Source organism: Capra hircus, chromosome 2, assembly GCF_001704415.2.
Source record: "Capra hircus breed San Clemente chromosome 2, ASM170441v1, whole genome shotgun sequence".
Classification (NCBI taxonomy): Eukaryota; Metazoa; Chordata; class Mammalia; order Artiodactyla; family Bovidae; genus Capra; species Capra hircus.
Window position 1 is genome coordinate 38,582,377 of NC_030809.1, and position 20,996 is coordinate 38,603,372.

The window sequence follows — 20,996 nt, forward strand, 5'->3', positions numbered from 1 at the left end:
CCCACTAGATGTACTAGAATAGGACTGTGCTTTATTAGTGATTTCTGAAATTTCTTAAAGAGGGAACCATTTTTTAAAATTTTTATTTGTTTTTTAATTCATGAAAAATTGATTTGCAATTTTGTGTTGGGTTTCTGCCATACAACAACTTGAATCAGTCATAACTATACACACACACATATATCTATCTCTTCCTTCCTGAGCCTCCCTCCCCTACCCCCACCCAACCCCTCTAGCTCATCACAGGGCACCAGTCTGGGCTCCATCATTTTAAAGTGTGTCTAACCAAATACTTTACTAGTGTGTGAGATGAGTGCAAATGTGCGGTAGTCTGAGCATTCTTTGGCACTGCCTTTCTTTGGAATTGGAATGAAAGCGAACCTTTTCCAGTCCTGTGGCCACTTCATGGCAAATAGATAGGGAAACAGTGGCTGACTTTATTTTTCTGGGCTCCAAAATCACTGCAGATGGTGACTGCAGCCATGAAATTAAAAGACACTTACTCCTTGGAAGGAAAGTTATGACCAATCTAGACACCATATTGAAAAGCAGAGACATTACTTTGTCAACAAAGGTCTGTCTAGTCAAGGCTATGGTTTTTCCAGTAGTCATGTACGGATGTGAGAGTTGGACTACAAAGAAAGCTGAATGCCGAAGAATTGATGCTTTTGAACTGTGGTGTTGGAGAAGACTCTTGAGAGTCCCTTGGACTGCAAGGACATCCAACCAGTCCATCCTAAAGGAAATCAGTCCTGAATATTCACTGGAAGGACTGATGCTAAAACTGAAACTCTAGTACTTTAGCCACCTGATGCAAAGAGCTGACTCATTTGAAAAGATCCTGATGCTGGGAAAGATTGAGGGCAGGAGGAGAAGGGAACAACAGAGGATGAGATGGTTCAGTGGCATCACCGACTCAATGGACATGGATTTGGGTGGACTCCGGGAGTTGGTGATGGACAGGGAGGCCTGGCATGCTGCGGTTCGTGGGGTCACAAAGAGTCAGACACGACTGAGCGACTGAACCTAACTGAACCAAATACTATGTGATTAGTATCTGAATACTAGAATAATTCTCTTAGATTATAAATCTAAAACTGAACGATACAGATATATGCCATATCCTTCTTGGGAAGTTACTGATTATAGAATCAGACGCAAGCAAGGCTGCATGCAAACTAAAATGACAAACCATGTCTTCTTTAGAGTAATGCTGGTAATCCATCCAGCATCACAGTTTCTTCTTCTTTTTTTTCCAACATTTTGGTCATGCTGAGTGGACTGTGGGATCTTAGTTCCCCAACCAGGGATCAAACCTACATCCACCGTGATAGAGGCAGGAAGTCTTAACCACTTAACCACTGGATCAACAGAGGAGCCCCCACAGCTCCTTGATTTATGATTTTAACAATGTAACAACCAAATATTTTTTGAAGTGTGACATTTTATAAAATGTTTTAGAATTTTTAAAGTCACTATTTGAAAATTCCTTCCAATTTAAAAAATTTAATGCAGAAATCTAGTGTTTTTCACATTTCTGCAGTGGCTATTTGAATAGCAAACTAGTCTCAATCTCAAAGACAACTCAGTTTGAAAATATTCATTATAATTAAATTCCATGTTAAATAAATAACTCACATACCCCTGGAGAAGTCAGTGTAATGGAATCTAAATTATACCCTAATTTTCATTTTCCCTCTAACTACTTAAAAGTAATTTTATTAAGCTGCAACCAAAAATTTAACAAAGATTTCAATTCAGATTAGCAACCCAATTCAAGTTCAAATTTTAGACCAATAGCTCTGTCTCCTTATACATAACACTGACTGGCTGGATTTAACTGGAATGTATACTTATACTTGACCTGACAGTGTGATGCAGGTGTAATTCAAGTCTTTTAATTATAACATACTAATTAGTATTCATATGTTCACTGTATATTATTTAGGCATAAATTATTAATTTTCTTACTGAGATTAAATAACATAATTAATCCTACAGCAAAAACAAATATTGAATGAAAAAGTCATACAAATTTCTATGTTAGTCCCCAAGAAAAGTAAAAGTTGGAGGTCCTAATTTCCATCACTGATTTGAGACAATAATGCTAAACTTCCAATCAGTTTGTTGGTTTCAATGGTTATTAATCTTCTTGGTAAATCACTGCTTACCATTAAATTAAGTTAACCTAAACAAAATAATCTTGGGCTCCAAAATCACTGTGGATGGTGACTGCAGCCATGAAATTAAAAGAAGCTTGCTTCTTGGAAGAAAAGCTAGGACAAACCTAGACAGCACATTAAAAAGTAGAGACATCACTTTTGCCAATAAAAGTCCATATAGTCAAAGCTATGCTTTTTCCAGTAGTCATGAATGGATATGAGAGCTGGACCATAAAGAAGGCAAAGTGCCGAAGAACTGATGCTTTCGAATTGTGGTGCTGGAGAAGACTCTTGAAAGTCCCTTGGACTATAAGGAGATCAAACCAGATATCCTAAAGGAAATCGGTCCTGAATATTCATTGGAAGGACTGATGCTGAAGCTCCAATACTTTGGCCACCTGATGCAAAAAGCTGACTCACTGGAAAAGACCCTGATGCTGGTTACTGAGGGAAGGAGGAGAAGAGACAGAGAATGAGATGATTGGATGGCATCACCGACTCAAAGGACATGAGTTTAAGCAAACTCCAGGAGACAGTAAAGGACAGGGAAGCCTGGCATGTGTAGTCCATGGGGTCGCAAGGAGTTGGACATGACTAAGCAACTGAGCAACAGCAACAAAGCAAAACAATATAGACTTCAAGCATACTAGTATCCTGGTTCACCTTATGAAATGCTAACATCATTGCCAATTAAGTTCTCCATCACAGCGAACTTTCACAAGAACCCACTAAGAAAGCAATAATCTAAGGTGAAGAAGCCTTTATTTTACTCAGATTTTGGGTGTAAACATGAAGTAACTGCTCTCTGAGTAGATGGAGAAGCAATTAAGAGCATAAATTAATGAGGAAAATACTTAGTATACTGAAGTATTTGACCAAAGTTAACTCCATGGATGGAAACTCAGCGTTGCAGACAAGCACCCATTTAATCAAAGCAATCAATAGCAAAAGGTAAACAGAACCATAAACCAGCATTATTCAGTTCAACAAATAATTATCAAGTGTATAGTGTATGCCAGGCCCTCTGCTAGGTATTGAATTTATGATAATGAATACGACGGTTCCTTTCCTCAAGAAGCATAAATATCCAGCAGGAGAGAAATACAAAAGCTGATCTGGTTTTGCAAGATAAAAGCAGTTGGGGTTTGGTCACTAAGTCATGTCTGACTCTTTTGCGACCCCGTGGACTATAGCCTGCCAGGTTCCTCTGTCCATGGGATTTCCCAGGCAAGAATACTGGGGTGGGTTGCCATTTCCTTCTCCAGGGATCTTCCCAATTCAGGGACTGAATCTGTGTTTCCGTCATTGTCAGGCGGATTCTTTACACTGAACCACCTGGGAAGTCTGGAAAACAAATACCCATGGGGCAGAGCTGGGGGGTGGGGGTGGGGCGGGAACATAATGGGAAGAATAGAGCAAGTAATTTGTGGGGAGACCTATAGTAAGTTTGGTAGTTCTGAGAGGGCCAAAATGCAGGCGGTGGCTGAAAATAGATGGAAAAGATACCATGCTTATATATTTGCATAGCTTTACAGTTATGTTAAAAATACACTGAAAGGAGGATTTTAAACAGAAGAGTGATCTGGCTAGATATACAGTTTAAAAAAATCACTTTCATTCTTCTAAAGACTGAATATAATGTGAAAAGATTGGAGGCAAGAAAATCAATAAACTAAATGGACAATCCAGTGAGAGTAGAGACGAAAAGAAAAATTTGAAAGAAATTAGTATTTAGGAAATACATTAAGAGTCTAGGATAACTTTTGGTTTCTGACTTGGAATAGTTCCATTACCTAAAATAGAGACTATAAAAAGAATGTAGGACGAATGTTGAAATAAGTTTCATTATGAACATGATGAGTTTCAGGTGCCTACAGAATGCTAAGTGGAGCCACTCAGCAGGCAGTGCGGTATAGGAGTCTGATTCTCAGAAAGAAGCCCCAAACTGGAGATACAAAATAGAGAGCTGGCAGAATACAGGTGTTTGCTAAGCTTTAAAAATGGAACTAATCGACCAGTAATAGTGATGGATCCAAACCAAATAAAATATTGTGTGTGCATGTGTGTGTGTGTGTTTAAGTGATGGTGGGGGGAGGAGGAAGAGGCCATAATTTTAAATATTTATTGGCTAATCAAACCTCTTATTATTTCAAGCACTAACTGAGACCTAGTCCTTAGCTATTATATAAACCTTATTGTCATATAAAAGGCAAAATCATGGATGAATGTTTTATAAAAATGTGTATAAGACCCCCCCAAGCCCCAAACTTTTAAAAAAGTTCTTTTATTCTTTCACTTGCATAGTTTGTACAAAACTCAATCAATATATTTATAGTTTTCCTTTCTCACTGATAGTTGTTTTCTTCATTACAGATCTATGATGTCTGATTGACACCAAATACTAGGATTAGACCAAGTTCAAATGAACATATACCTACAAGAGTTATGTGTAGCCCTTTGGACTTATCCTCAAAGTACTTAAATTTGTATATTAATACAAATAAAAACTAACTTATCTGTGAAAATCCTTTGATTTGAAAGCTCTCATAGATTTTTGTTTTACTGTGAATACAAAAATTTTGACCAAGCTCATGCATAATCTTCCTATTTTGTTTGCATGTGGCACTGCCTTGTATTCAAAGACCTCTATTTTGATTCATAAAACCACATGAAATGCAACTCCTGCCAGCACTATAGTTAAATTTATAGTCCTGCTATGGTACTAATGCAGTGACTTCCTCAGTTCTGTGCACCGTTATCTTGTAATTTGGATTCAGTCCCAGCAGCACTGAAGTACTGTTCCTCAATTAATTCAACTACCCAGAGTCCTAGACAATCTGCGGGTTGTGTCCACTTAGTTTCTTGTAAATCACTTCCCTCCTAGCCTTTCAATTCATTTGTGACTTGTGCATAGTAGAAAATCTCCCTGAACCCTTTTCTCACTGTGATTGCATTGGACATTGTCTGAAAAGAATGGCTCTCATTATTCCCCTTTGATAATTTACATTTTAATTCTAGTTCCCAAACAGCTGGCCTCTGCTTTGAAAAATGGTACAGCAAATCCTTTGGGCATTCTGCCCTCTTCTTCCCTTCCTTTCCAAAGCATCATGTCCTCCAAAGGACTTATATTTGAAGTGGAACACATTCTCAGAGAATTTAAATGGATATATGAAGATCATCTAGCACTAAGAAGAAATTTAAAGGATTTAGGAGAATTGTTTTCTCCACAGTAAGTCTGATGGATTATTTTAAAACTTAATATACAAGAAATAAAGCACAGTATCATATACATTAGTGAATAAAATGCTTTTTGCCTTTCTATTGTAAAATAATTTTTTTCAAAAGCCATTGTTCTTTCCTTTTAAAATCCACACTGTCTGAGAAGGGCAAACATCTGCCACGTATGTAGAGTTATATCCATCTTTTCCTAAAGCAATGTCTTAGTCTCATCTTTCCAACAGCTCTGATTATTTGCATCACTCATTCTCATTGTTGTTGTTTAATTGCTAAGTCATGTCTGACTCTTTGCAACCCCATGGACTGTAGCCCACCAGGCTCCTCTGTCCACGGGATTTCCCAGGCAAGAATACTAGAGTGGACTGTCATTTCTTTTCTCCAGAAGATCTTCCCAACCCAGGGATTGAACTCATGTTCCCTGTGCCTCCTGAATTACAGGCAGATTCTTTTTACCCGCTGAGCCATCGGGGAAGCCCTCAAAGGACTATAAGTACTAATAAATATGGACCTTAGCAATCACAAGTAGTGGCAAAACTAAGAAATTAAGTGTGTGTAGTCTCCTAAATAACAAACAAAACAGAGCATCAATGTCGCCTCTCAGAAATGACAATGCAAGTAAAGCCTGGAGTTACACAAAGTACTCAGCAGACACTTCCCCTCTCTGTTCTCTCTTCTATCCTTTCTAACCTCAGAAATGGAGAAGAAACTTTTATAGCCCTTCAGTGATGAGTCATCATCATGTCTGTGTATACTTTCAAATGTTTAACTTTTCAATTTTATTAACTTCAGTGGTGACAAAATAAAAGTCAGTAAATTAATATTTAAGTGTAAAACAAAATGAAATTTTTATTACAGCTGTACAGATTTTTCCAATTTGGGGTCCATTTTTATTCTATTATTAGCTTATATTACAACTAACTGTATAACACACTTTTTCCAAATGTGAAGTACTGCTTGTATCTTAACTACATCCTGTGCTGCGGATACATGTACACCTAGAGTTTATGATGGTACACAATAGTAAATTTGACCACTAGAGAACTGTGCCATTGAAAAGTTAGTTTTCACTCCTTCTGGAGGGACTTTGACCTGAGTTCGGAAATGGCCTAACTGCCAGTCTAAGTCAACAGCAGTTTTTTCAGCAGCATTTTCCACACATGCCTCAGCCTAAACCAGGGCTCCTCAGCTCACTGATGGGAGCAGATTCTCCACATACATAACCTTCTATGCATATGCAGGTCTAAGAATCTCTGAGCAGCATCATAACTTGGGAAAGGCAACTATCGCTGTTCAATATCTTTTCCTCATGCTCTTTCCAGAAAAAGCTTTCTGAATCAATTTATTAGAGTTATCACATAATAAGCTATACTTTATCACAAGATATAAAGTCATGGTTATTCTGTTTGTTACAAAATCTACAGTGGTTGTTCTCAGAGGCTTCCCTGATGACTCAGTGGATGAATAACCCTGCACTGCAGGAGACACAGCAGATGCGTGTTCAATCCTCGGGTTGGGAAGATTCCATAGAGGAGGAAAATGGCCACCCACTCCAGTATTCTTGCTCATGTTTTTGATGTGCTTTATGATATGAAAAATATACCCCACAGAGTACTGAAAAGCAATTTTCACCTTGAAACAGTCATTTAAAATAATAAAATGGATATTCTTAAGGTTAAATATGTGCGCTTCATTTACATCCTTCTTTACAGACTGTCTCCATTTACATCTGATATATACAATAAAATGTGATTTTTTAGCATGAGAAATTCAAATTGTATTTGCTTTAGGAAAATATGAGCCCATCTTTTTACTATGACTAAGTTAATATTCTTTAACCTGACCCTCTTGCTAATGTTTGAAATATTTTGTATATTTCACTAACAATGAAATTAGTACAGAATCACACCTTAGTCTCTCCCTCTAAATAGGTTGGTGTATCTATGCTACATCATATGTAAAAATTCTCGACCTACTACTAAGTCCTCTCAAATTCACCTTGCTAATCTTAAAAGGTTGAATTCCTCACTCTGCTCTCTAAGTCAAAATCCTTCACTGATTCCAAAGGCCTTATGATAATACCAAAATCCCAGTAAAGCCTAGTATTTAAGGACCTGCACACATCCAAGACCACTTACCCATTCTATTCTTCCCCCAAAGAAATCTCCCATTGCAGACAATATTGTTTACTGTGCTCTTTGTCACCTCAGTGTCTTTGCTTCTGCTATTATCCTACCTGGGTGTTTTCTAAACCCAGCCATATAAGCAGCCCCAGGCTACATCCTTCACTTCCCACATAAAATCTTTAGCTTCTGCACATGGTGATATATTTCTTTCCTCTAAATTTACATAGCACTTACAAGACACGCTCTTCTTTATCATTTGTCTTATTGTGCATTATATTCTTTTTGATATTAGTTTTATCTCTTATGTCTCTGCTAAGTCACTTCAGTCATGTCTGACTCCGTGCGACCCCACAGACAGCAGCCCACCAGGCTCCCCCGTCCCTGGGATTCTCGAGGCAAGAACACTGGAGTGGGTTGCCATTTCCGTCTCTAGTGAGTGGAAACTAGAGGAGAACAACATGCTGTATATTTTACACTCTAAACTAGAGGAGAACAACATGTTGTATGTTGTACACTCCACAGCATAAGCATGGTTGTACATATAGAAGAAAATTAATCACTTTCTTGTTTTTATTAAAGGCTTTCACTAGTTTTTTGAAGTAACAGTTTATATTTGATATTTAGTGACATCTCAATATTAAAAGACCTACGCTTAAATAAGATTCCAAGAACACTATTAAAGCTTAATATATATTTGAATTATCTGTTCGTTTGCTATTAATATATTTAGTATTTAATTTGAGGAACTGTTAGTCTGGGAGATAGAAATATCATTCTAGCTAACTGCTCCATGTTACAGCAATTTACATTACATAATTAATTAACCCTAGAAACAAAACAAAATGGAAGTCAAGAAAAGAAGCTTTAAGAAGAACAACAGTAATTCAATTTTTCATTGCAAAATAAAAATACTTTCTCCTAAATTACGTGATTTTTGAAAATGCCCTATAAATAACATTACATGAAAGAACAAAAAATTTAATAGCTTTGTTTTCTATTGAGAAAATGTCTAGGAAAAAAGTAAACAGCCCTGAAATATGCCAAAAGTATAATCAATCAAAAGTCTGGCACACTGTGTTTAATATTAAGTTCAGTAGAGCATTACACTTGTTCTAGAAATACTTGAAAAGCACATTTAAGTATTTTAGCATATGCAATATATACATGAAGGCACACACTAATCATTAATCTCAAAGGTGATTCAAGATCATCACGAAATTGGATTAGTTCACTTACTGAATTTCAGGGCATTTAGGTCATTACCTGTAAGAAGTAAAATATGTGTAATTAGGTTATTTAATTCATTTATAAATTCTAATACCATATTGGTTGTTGCTTGGTACCTGATCTTATTTATAACTAAAGATGCTATGGGGAAATAGTCAAAGAACACACTCATACTGAAACTGCAATTATTTCTGTGACTACTTTTCTCAAACACGGATTTGTAATTTTCTGTTTAGATTTTTTAAAAAACCAAAAAACTTAATTTCAGTTCCAAAATGGCTGCAAGGGTTAAAATTACTTATATAGGTAATACTCCAGTATCTCAAAAAAATGACACAGTTTAGGTTACCTATGTTTAGAACATTTTATAAGACTATATCAATGGAAGTCTAATCTTGTCTCTACCATTGATTTCTAATTTTCTAAATTATTTTTCTCTTGTTATTTAAGACATCAGTGAATGTTACAGATGTATCTACAGGGATTTAGGAGACATAATTAATCTGTGAAAACTCTTATGAGATTCTCAAAAAGAATTGCTTCTACTACCTTAAAAATTAGAATGCACTGCCACTTAAATAAAAGTCAAACCCTTTATCATGGTCAAGAGAACCCACGAGGCCTGAAATCTGCCTCTGCTCTGATTTCCTGTCCCACTACCCTCTACCATGGCCATGAGCCTCTAGTGCCACTGGCTTTGCATTTGTTTCTCAAATATGCCAGGTTTCTTCCTGCTCTTAATGCCGTTGCTTTTTCTGTTCCCTCTGCCTAAAAACTTTTTCCCAAAATATTTGTTTGCTTGGCTACTTTCCATTATTCATGTCTCCAAGAGCAGCCTATCCCATCCGAGACAAGCTCTATCGTATGTTTTTCTTTTCCACTTCTTACAGTAATTTTTTATGTCTGAAATGCTTAATCATTTATTTGTTTACAAGTTAATTTCTGTCTCCCACTAACAGAATATAGGCTCCATGAAGGCAGGGATCTGTATGGTTTGTCCCAATATGCTACATATTCAGAAAAGTTCCTGCTGCATGTTTGGGATCCAACAACCATTTGTTAAATAAGTGATTTATGAACCATGATATTTGAAATACGTTGGGCACACTAGACTGATATTTAAATGGAAGAAAAAGAGAGTATCTATTTGTCCTGTAGTGTTTAAAAATGTTAAAATTTGGTGACTGTGAAAGTTTTTAAATAAATTTTCTCCTATTTAGAAACAAAAAAAATCTTCAAGATAAACACTAAGTTTCTTTTCATAAAAAAGAATATTTGTACAAGAATTTTTACATTTCAGAGAGTTTGGCAATTTAAAAAAATAATAAGCTATAATTTTTCAAGTACTGTGATTAATAATATCCCTGTTACACATACTAACTTTGCATGAGCAAGTTTACAAATATGCATTGCCTGTAAAATAGCATGTATAGATTATTCATAATACAAAAGTTAAAAATGAATTATTCCCAAGAACATCATTTACTACAATAATTAACTCTTTATGGATCATTTAGATTTTCAGACTGGTCAAATTCAGTAAATCACATCTAAGAAGAAGAGGACAGTATATCTTATTTCAAAAGATTTGCTTTCATAGGTATGAATTACTTATGTGCAAATAAGATGGTTTTTTTCTAGATTTATGGCTCAAAATAAAGATATTCAGGAGAAGCTAATATGCACAGCCCATTCTATCTCAAATGGTCATGGAAAATATTTTAAGGAATTTTGTTCCATCCATTCAATGATAAAACAGTAACTACAATTTTGATTAAAGATTAAATATGGCCATTTAGAGAATTAGGACATACTATATAACATTCTCTAACAGAAGGAGGACATTAGAATTCCTTCACTCCCTAAATAGTGGTATTGTTTCAGTTTTCACTGACTAGGAATATATTTCTCTTTAAATATTTAAGCATGGTTTCTGCTCAATTTCTTTCCTCCAATTTGCCCATCATGCTTTTCAAATATTTGTCAAGACTCTACGATGCCTAGGCAGTGCAGGTACAGGTGAAGGTCTACTGAACACAGTAATGATGGAAATACCTAATTCTTATTTAATTTGCTGTCTCCTTGGATGAGGCAAAGAAACAAGAGGCATGGAGCACCAGAGGCAGAGAAACAGCAAAACATACAAGAGTAGGAAAGTTAAGAGGGAAGCAGACACAGACATAGAGGCCACAGCCTTTCTAGCTCACTTCCTTTTAGCTAAAAATGTTAAAGCTGGGGAGACACAAAAGGAAAGCTATTTCTGAGAAAATTTCATAGTGCTATAGGTCAGAAAGAAGCTTCCACCGGCTATTTTTGTTGGATTTCTCTTGTACACAGAGTCAAGTTTAAACACAAACTTAACCAATCTAGAGGCATCAGTATGGATAGTTCAAGTTCAGAGAAAAGCTCCTTGGCTTTTCAAGTAGCTTGAGTCTGGGCACACATCCCCAGAGAGTTTACATGTCTGTCCTAAGAGATCCAAACCACAGGAATGAACCTGGAGCAGCAGCCTGGTCAGTGTTTCCTGGACCAGGTTTAGTCTCACCACGTTCAGTAGTGGAGCTGGCACAGAGCTCGTTGGAATGGCCTTAAAATGCTGAGTCTCTCCTTCTTTTATATTCATGTGAAATCACAGTTGAGTCACAAAGTAGGGGAGGTATGACAGGCAGATCACCCCACCCTTAGGTCAGAGAACAGGAATATAAACTAAATTGGAAGAAGAGTCAGAGTGAGATGGTTCTTCATGGGCAACTCCTTACCAAGAGCTGAGTCTGACCTGAATAACAATTTTAGTCCTGGCTCCACCACTCAGAATCTCAGGAAAGTCATTTAACCACTCCCTGTCCCAGTTTCCTTACACGCACATCAGAGGTTCACACCATTTGCTCCTAACTTATACATACTTCGCAAGTCTTAAGAACTGATGCTACAGGGCAGAGGCACAGAAAAATACACTTTATATTTCCATTTGTACAAGCACAGAATCCTTCTAAGAAACTAATTAACAGAGTTACAATAAGTCACTCTGTTATATAGACTATAAACATATTAAGCAAAAGGAAAGGATTTCATTAAAAATATGTTTGCTCAATATGTTTTTTTAATAGAAATAAATATCAGTTTTTTAACAGAAAAATTAGGATTCTTCTCCCAAAACCTGATGGAGGTCTTTCAGAAATGGTGCAGTGAGACTTCCTAGATTGTATAAAGTTTAATAAATTATAATTTTGATATGGACCACCTTCATTTAATATGGTTCTATTCAAAATAAAGTAAAACCACACCCCCTAATCATGGAACTTATGACTGAGTCTAAAAGTGACAAGCACTTTTAAAAAATCCACAAAATGTCAATTTCACCAAAGACCAATTAATAGTCTATAATAGTTTACATCATACAATTATGAACGAGGCAAGCTTTAGTTTGAGATGCAGCGGCCAAACCCATTTAAATAAACCCTAGATCATACCCACTTCATGGTTTCATAAGAGATGTAGCTTCCAGTAGGATGCTTGGTGCTTTCTCAGAAGTAAAATTTCTAAAGTTCCATCAATACTGGTTTCTCCTCTTTAAAAAGAAGAAAATCTGCATTTTCCATGCAATAGCAATGTCATATGCACTTCCTAAAAGATAAATTTAAGTGACCAGTATTTCAATTTAGGACACTTGATCAACATGGAGATGCTTTGATATTGAGCACCAAATTTAGCTTTATCATTTCAATTCAATAATGAACAATGGAATTTGGATCTTATCTCTCAACACAGAAAAATATAATAATTATTTGAAATTTGTTTAATTTGATTTTATGAATGAAAACAAATACCATTGTTTTTCCTATAAAAGTGTATTTAAAATCAATATTCTCATGTGAACATCAAAGTACAATTTTCAATTTTTTATAAATCAACTGTATAACAATTTATCTCAACTAAGAAAAAATGCTATATATAAATACTAATATAAGGCTAACAGTAGTACATAAATTGAGAACTTCCAAATGTACAAGCTGGATTTAGAAAAGGCAGAGGAACCAGATATCAAAGTGCCAACATCCTTTGGATCAAATAAAAAGCAAGAGAATCCCAGAAAAACACTTACTTCTGCTTCATTGATTACTTGAAAGCCTTTGACTGTGTGGGCACAACAAACTGTGGAAAATTCTTAAAGAGATGGGAATACCAGACCACCTTACCTGTCTCCTGAGAAACCTGTTTGCAGGTCAAGAAGCAACAGTTAGAACCGGACATGGGACAATGAACTGGTTCTAAATTGGGAAAGGAGAACATCAAGGCTATATATTGTCTGCTTATTTAACTTCTATGCAGAGTCAGTCAGTCAGTCAGTTCAGTCACTCAGTTGTATCCAACTCTTTGTGACCCCATGAACTGCAGCATGCCAGGCCGCCCTGTCCATCACCAACTCCTGGAGTCCACCCAAACTCATGTCCATTGAGTTGGTCATGCCATCCAACCATCTCATCCTCTGTCGTCCCCTTCTCCTCCTGACTTCAATTTTTCCCAACATCAGGGTCTTTTCAAATGAGTCAACTCTTCATATGAAGTAGCCAAAGTATTGGAGTTTCAGCTTCAACACCAGTCCTTCCAGTGAACACCCAGGACTGATCTCCTTTAGGATGGACTGGTTGGACCTCCTTGCAGTCCAAGGGACTCTCAAGAGTCTTCTCCAACACCACAGTTCAAAAGCATCAATTCACCATCTCCCGGAGTTCACTCAGACTCACGTCGGTCATGACTGAGCAACTGAACTGAACTGAAAGGCAATATTCAGTTCAGTTCACTCGCTCAGTCGTATCCGACTCTTTGCAACCCCATGAATCGCAGCACGCCAGGCCTCCCTGTCCATCACCAACTCCCAGAGTTCACTCAGACTCATGTCCATTGAGTCAGTGATGCCATCCAGCCATCTCATCCTCTGTCGTCCCCTTCTCCTCCTGCCCCCAATCCCTCCCAGCATCAGAGTCTTTTGCAGTGAGTCAACTCTTTGCATGAGGTGGCCAAAGTACTGGACTTTCAACTTTAGCATCATTCCTTCCAAAGAAATCCCAGGGCTGATCTCCTTCAGAATGGACTGGCTGGATCTCCTTGCAGTCCAAGGGACTCTCAAGAGTCTTCTCCAACACCACAGTTCAAAAGCATCAATTCTTCATATACAAATGTGAAAGCTGGACCATAAAGAAGACTGATGCTTTCAAACTGTGGTGCTGGAGAAGACTCTTGAGAGTCCCTTGGTCTGCAAGGAGATCAAATCAGTCAATCCTAAAGGAAAACAGTCCTGAATAGTCATTGGAAGAACTGATGCTAAAGCTGAAGATCCAATACTTTGGCTACCTGATGAGAAGAGCCAACTCATTGCAAAAGACCCTGATGCTAGGAAAGATTGAGAGCAGAAGGAGAAGGGGGCGACAGAGGATGGGATGGTTGGATGGCATCACCAACTCAATAGACATGAGTTTGAGCAAACTCCAGGAGATAGTGAAGGACAGGGAAGTCTGGCGTGCTGCAGTCCATGGATGCAAAGAGTTGGACATGACTTAGTAACTGAACAACAACAATCCTGTGATTATTACGTATACAAACACAAATATCACTATGATAGCCCTTTGGAAAACACAAAGTGAACAAATTTCATGGACTAATAGGTTGTTACAGGTATTATAACTCCATATAGCAAAGATTTGTATGCCACAGATTGCAGTTCTTCATTCAAATGATATAATAAGTATGTGTAGTAAATTATAGAATCAGATCTTCTCCTAGCTATACTAGATGACACTAACATAAAAAGAATGCACTACTGATCCTAAAAACTTTTTTTTTTGCTTCTTTGTTTTCAAAGTGGGCCAAAGGAATGTGGTCTCATAAATGCCAGAAAAACAGGCAGCTTATTGTTTAAAATACTGTTTTGTTCAAAAACACCGTTCAAATGAAAGACTAAATTACAGCTTTGAGAGGCACAATACCCAAATAAAGTAATACAATTTCAAAGCTGAGAATTATTTAATTGTGATGCTTCCTAGTCAATAAAACTAGGAAACATTTTCTCATACCATTTTATTATATAATTTCACTGTTGTCCATTAGCAAGATAATACAGTGTTGTTGGAACTGTTATAACAATACAACATGGGCAACAATAAACCCATTAATACTTTAATGCAATATAAAAGGTTCTATCAGTATGAATATTCTATCTCAAACTAAATGAGCAAGTTTGTATATTTACTTACAAGTTTGCTTTAAATATAGGAGATCTAGATAGTTAAGCAATGAAATATCCTAATGGACATTCAAGCACTATATTTTATGATTACTGAGAGATGGATTCAAGATGGCTAATGATAACGTTGTACACAGCAATGTAGCTAGGGATATTTTATTTAAAATTAAATTAATTCAGTTCAACTTAAGGGAACATCAGTGCAGTTAACTAGCGTAAAATGAAGACAGTGGACTGCCTGACAGATAATGACTTTACTGTGGGTGCATGCTCTATCACTAAGTTGTGTCTGACTCTTTGCAACCCATGGACTGTAGCCCACCAGGCTCCTCTGTCCATGGGATCTCTCAAGCAAGAATACTGGCATGGGTTGCCATTTCCTCCTCCAGGGGTTCTTCTTGACTCAGGGATCAAATCCACATCTCATGTACTGGCAGGCAGATTCTGAGACACCAGGAAAGCCCGGATGACTTTACTACTCAGTTTCCATTTTATTTGATGTCAGGTGAATAAAATAACAAAATACTGTTAGCTAATCAAAATTTTCATTTGAAAGCAGTAGGTTGTACAGCTACACCACGTTTACCTTTTTCAAGTCATTTGAAGAAGGCTGGTAAGAACACAGCTGGGATAAGCAACTGTCTATAAGATAAGGGAATCTGGGTCAGCTTGCAAACAAATAATGGGAAGACACAAGGCAGTAACTTTTCTTCCTGATTCAGAAAGGCTTTCCAGAGAAAGGAAACAGGATCAAAGACTGGTATACAAGGAAAAGTTTGTTCAAGGCCAGAGTATATATAAGTCAAGATCAAAGGAAGGACCGAGACAGTGATGAAGCCCTGAGAAGAAGTTGGCATAAAAGTGTATGTTAAATAAGAAACATGGATATAGTGGAAAATAAATTACAATAAAAATGGCAGGTTTTATTTTCTAAAAATTGGTGTTTTGTTTTGTTTTGTTTTTTGGCCAATACAAACTGAAAGCAACAAGCAAAGGAAGGAAAGAAGAAAGGAAGAAATGAAAATGGGTGAAGAGGAAAGGAAGGAAAAAAAGAAAGCAAGAAAGAAGCCCAGCTTTGTGATCTTAGAAGCTTAATTATTTTCTCTAAAAGGCCTATTAACATAACAGGCTCCTCTGTCCATGGAATTCTCCAGGCAAGAATACTGGAGTGGGTTGCCATTTCCTTCTCCAGGGGAGCTTCCCAACCCAGGGATTGAACCTGTGTCTCCTGCATTGGGCAGGCGGATTCTTTCACACTGAGCCACCAGGGAAGCCCCAGTTTATATATATACAAATATTTATACAATTATATATGTTGTTGTTTAGTGGGTAAGTCATGTCTGACTCTTGCGATGCGGTGGATTGTAGCCCCCCAGGATTCTCTGTCCATTGGATTTCCCAGGCAAGAATACTGAAGCAGGTTGCCATTTCCTTCTCCTTCTATATATAATTATATAGAGAAAATACATATATGAAAAAAGGAGGTTAGGTATACAGGGTCTACATTAGGACATTTACATAGTGATACAGAAAAAATTGTCTTTGAGGTTTGGGACACTACTGTCCCCATGTGCAGTCCCTTGTGTCCCATATCTGAAATACAATAACTGCTCATTTAAATGTTATTTTTTTAGTTATTCCCCATTACAAAAGAAACAAATTCGTCTAACTATATTTGAAAATTTCTTAAAGCCAGGAGCCCTGTAGTACTTTCTGTGTCTCTACATTTAGTCTCCAGGAAGATATTCTGCATCCAGTAGAAATATAATAGACACAAAACAAAATACATAACTGATGCTGAAGCTGAAACTCCCATACTTTGGCCACCTGACTCGAAGAACTGATTCACTGGAAAAGACCCTGTTGCTGGGAATGATTGAAGACAGGAGGAGAAGGGGACAACAGAAGATGAGATGGTTGGATGGCATCACCGACTCAATGGACATGAGTTTGAGCAAGCTCCAGGAGTTGGTGATGGACAGGGAAGCCTGGTGTGCTACGGTCCATGGAGTCTCAAAGAGTCGGACACGACTGAGCAACTGAACTGAACTAACAAAACAAATAAATAAATAAGATGGAATAAATGCTCTCCTAAATGAAGAGTAAAGGCTGTTTGTAATAAGAGTATTAAAGACAAAATGCCTGGAGAAGACTAACATTCAAACAAGAGATTACAAAGAACAGAATGAAAGGAGAGGAAAAAAATCAGTGAAATGATCAAAATACTGCTCACACTTAAGAAGGTTTAGATTGAGCAGATCAAATTAAGAAAGGCGTAAAAAGAACTGAAGTACAAAAGGACAGACATATCTGAGAGAATCAGACATGACTCAAAGAGCTTAATGACATCTTTACCTGATACACCAGAGACATAAGAGTTTATAATTGTTTCAGAATATTATCTTTAGTAACATTCACTAATGCATTACTAATAACTTACCTAAATGACTGCTTTTAGGATTAAGAAATATGACATTGTTCTGGGGGTAGTGTTATTATCCACTGTAACTGTTATTTTAGATTCTTTATCTTAATCTGTCAAGAGGAAATTAAGCACTGAAAGGAATTCATTAACCAAAGCAATCAACTTGAATACTAAAATCTCCAAGTTGGTTTCATACGCTCAATCTTATGGGGACATCAATGAATGGTTTAAGGATGTACATACAGTCATGCATCTAAGCAAACATTATAACTATTGCATTTTAAAGTCCAAGAGCACAACCCCATTTTTCAAAAGCATAGCAATCCAGTCTGCTATCTGGATGCTAGTAAAATTTTACCAAAAAACGTGTATCATAAGAAAACATGCAAATATATGCCAATAAGCATTCTTCTTCCTTTTCCCTTCTGATGTGTTTAGAAAATCTGCAAATTGATTTTAAGCCAAAAGTGGTACAGGAATGAAATTATTCTTTCAGGTTTAGGGGATGCTGTGCCAGGTTTCATTTCTGGCAGCATATTTATGACCAAGTTCAAGATCCTTGAAAAGAAATATGTAAAAGAGGAAATATCCCTTTAACCTTAGCAGAGCAACAGAGTAAGGCTGCTGTGGGAAGCGAAAGGCTTCTGCATCAGGAGGGTGTGCTGCTGGTGTTTGGTTTCCACTGAGAGGGTGCTTGCTCTCTCAATGAGTTTGAAGTAGCTACTAGGATGAGGTAATGGCTGTGCCAGTTTCACTGGGTCAGGCTCTGTCAGCACATTCTTTCTCCTTCTCCTCCCTGAGAAGGTGCTATAAACACGTCATCCTAGGAGAGTTGCTACAGAGAATGAACACATCCTAAATTCAAAATTCCTGAGAAAGCTGCTCTGCTCTTCACAATCTAGACAGAACCAGAAGCTTAAAGGAGCATAGACAGAGTCACGATAAACAGGTTATTTGATGGAGGTGAGGGAAAAGAGGAGAAAAACAGAGAAAATGGACATTCATGTATAAAAAAAAATTTTAAGGAAGCTCAATTTTTAATTGCTCAGATCTATAGATGTATGTTAAGCAATTTTCTGCTTATGGGGAAAAAAACCTTTAGGAAATTAAATAATACTGTAGCATATTATGAAATACTAAAAATTGAAATTAAATAAAGCACAGGCAAATAGCACGTACCACTGATCCTAATGGCACAATAGCTCTGCTCAATGCAAACTGTGGATTCCAGATATAAAGGTATGATAATCAGATAAATTTATCAGGAAATTAACCTTAAAATACACACACATAACAATACTTTTTATTGAAAGAGAAAAATGCATATCACCTTTTCTTGGGAAGGAAATGTTTCTGTGCATGAAGAGGGGGTGATTGAAACACCCATGATATTTTTACAGAGTCATAAAGATTTCTACCAAAATACGTAGCAACTGACCAGCTAAATGGGTGTTTTGTGTCACATTCAAGTGAAAGGCTATAATCTTCCTCTTGGGCATTTTAAAGAGCTTTTATTTATTTAATCTGTTTTCATTGCCAAAAAAATTATAATTGCCCACAGTGAAATGACAGGGTTACAGAGCCATGCGTTATACTGGGCTGGTACCTGCCGCTCAAGCATGGGACATTTTGCATAACATGGCTCACATAAAAGGCTTTGTTCTCCATCGCCTCACTGCGGCTGCAAACCTCAATTTCAGCTAGCAGTCATTTCCTCTCCCAGACCAATCATTTCAAAATAAATCATATTTTTGACATTTAATACCTTACCGATATTCATTAATCCCTTTGCCTCACATCCAATCTTATATACTACCCAACAACATATATTTATTTGTTCTGCAGTACAAATTTGATTCACACCATAATCCCCAAACCTTCAAGGATAAACATTTTAAGACTCGTCTTTTAAGTACTACTCTCTTTTGCAAAATTAGGTATATAGTATAAGTGCGAATGTGTTATGTGTGTGTGTGTGTGTGTGTGGTGTGTACCACCATACGCCTGTGCATGCTTGTGTATGCATTTAAACAAAAACCCTTCACACTGAGTCAGTAATAAAGGGTCTATGTCCTGGAATCATTATGCTAAGGGCTTCCAGCTGATGGCACCCAGCAACTGTTACAAACGGGCTTGTAGCTAATGAAAGCTTTTTAATTTTCTGACAAAGTCCCCAAACCCTGATGCCAGGCAGTATTAACATCCATTTCCAGTTTTCAAGGATGTTTTTTTCTGACCCCATCCATTTTACTATCCCCTCCTCCCTACACACACCCAAACACACACATCCCCACTCCTGGCTCCTCTCAAACACTCTTTCTTTAAATTTTCATCCTTAAACAAAAGACAAAGTTGGAGAAGGAAGACACCAAACACTGCAGCCCCCAAAAGGCCTTTTAAGAAGAAAAAGAAAAAAACTGGTGGACCGTAGATGCTGCCTCCCACTCCCATCTCTTAAAAAGAAAGACTATGTAGACGTTCAATCTCATCCAGACTCATTTTTTCGTATCCCGCCCTCCATCGAGACCAGACATTAATTTTTCATTTTCCTAAAACTATAAACATTCGTCAATCTTTCTCTTCCAGCTGTGTCTGGGACAATTACAGGGAAATGATTTCGAATTGACAAGGTTTCTTTAACTTACTCATCCGTCAGTGTGCAGTTCTCTGCAGTTCGATGGACCAAAAACAAAAGAAAACCTAAACAAAAAACCTCTACTTCGAAATTCTCTTTTATCCCAGTATAATTCATTGTCTATCTTTCCCCAGCTCAGGTAATATTAGCTTTAAAGACAAGTATCCTAACCCGATGTAAGTTCCCGTGCGCTTCAAAGCGGTACCTACCAAGGTCACACACCCTTCTCCAAATCCAGAGCCCAGGTACAGCCCTGGTCCTCTGCTGCGTAGTAGTTACACCTAGAGAGGCCGGGCCTGAAGCTGCCGCCAGGTGGGAGACAGTTCGACCAACCTGTGCCTGCTCCCAAGGCACGGGATGAGACAAATCCCTTCTCATCCCCGTTCCTTCCCTGGGCTCCTTCTCCTCCCTCCACGAGGTGTGCGAGGCAGAAGGCAGAAGCACGTTTATACTGAATCAGAGGTGGGGAACGGCTCTCTTACCTGGGCGCGGAAACGATGCACCCGCAGTCGCCGCTGCCACCGCTCAGGGACCTGAGGACCTAAGGTCCTCTGGAGAAGGAGCAGGGGGGTGGGTCGGGGTGGGACAGGGCAGGAAAAGAAGAAGGAGAAGGAGAAAGAAAAGAAAGAAGCGGAGGGGAAGAAAAGAAAGAGAGGAGGCGGTGGAGGATGCTGTCGCCGCGGCCGCCGAGAGCCCGCGCAGCCGGAGCTCCCGGCCCAGTCTGAGCGCCGCCCTGGCCGCCGGCTCCCCGCGGCCACCCCGCCCTCCGCAGGCCCCGCCCCTCGCCCCCCACAAGCCCCGCCCGAACGGCGGCCCGGGCGGCGGCGGAGGCGGGGCTGGCGCGGGCCCCGCCACAATGTCCTGGAGGGGAGCGCCGCCGCCCCGCCTTCCGCAGCTGTCGGCCCGCAGTCCGGCGGGGACCGCGAGGGTAGCGGCCTCAGAGCGC

At 38.2% G+C, this 20,996-nt stretch overlaps 1 protein-coding gene across 18 annotated transcripts in view; it reads right to left on the reverse strand.

The window, feature by feature from the left end:
* Positions 1 to 20,789, reverse strand: part of MAP2 (microtubule associated protein 2) — a 298,493-nt gene extending 277,704 nt beyond the window's left edge. For 8 of the 18 annotated variants that reach the window (XM_018060031.1, XM_018060047.1, XM_018060069.1 and 5 more), the window contains exon 1: positions 20,533 to 20,789. The gene's annotated coding sequence lies outside the window, so the exon portion shown is untranslated. The remainder of the gene's footprint in view (positions 1 to 20,532) is intronic. The other 10 variants (XM_018060114.1, XM_018060100.1, XM_018060107.1 and 7 more) reach the window with 5 other exon arrangements.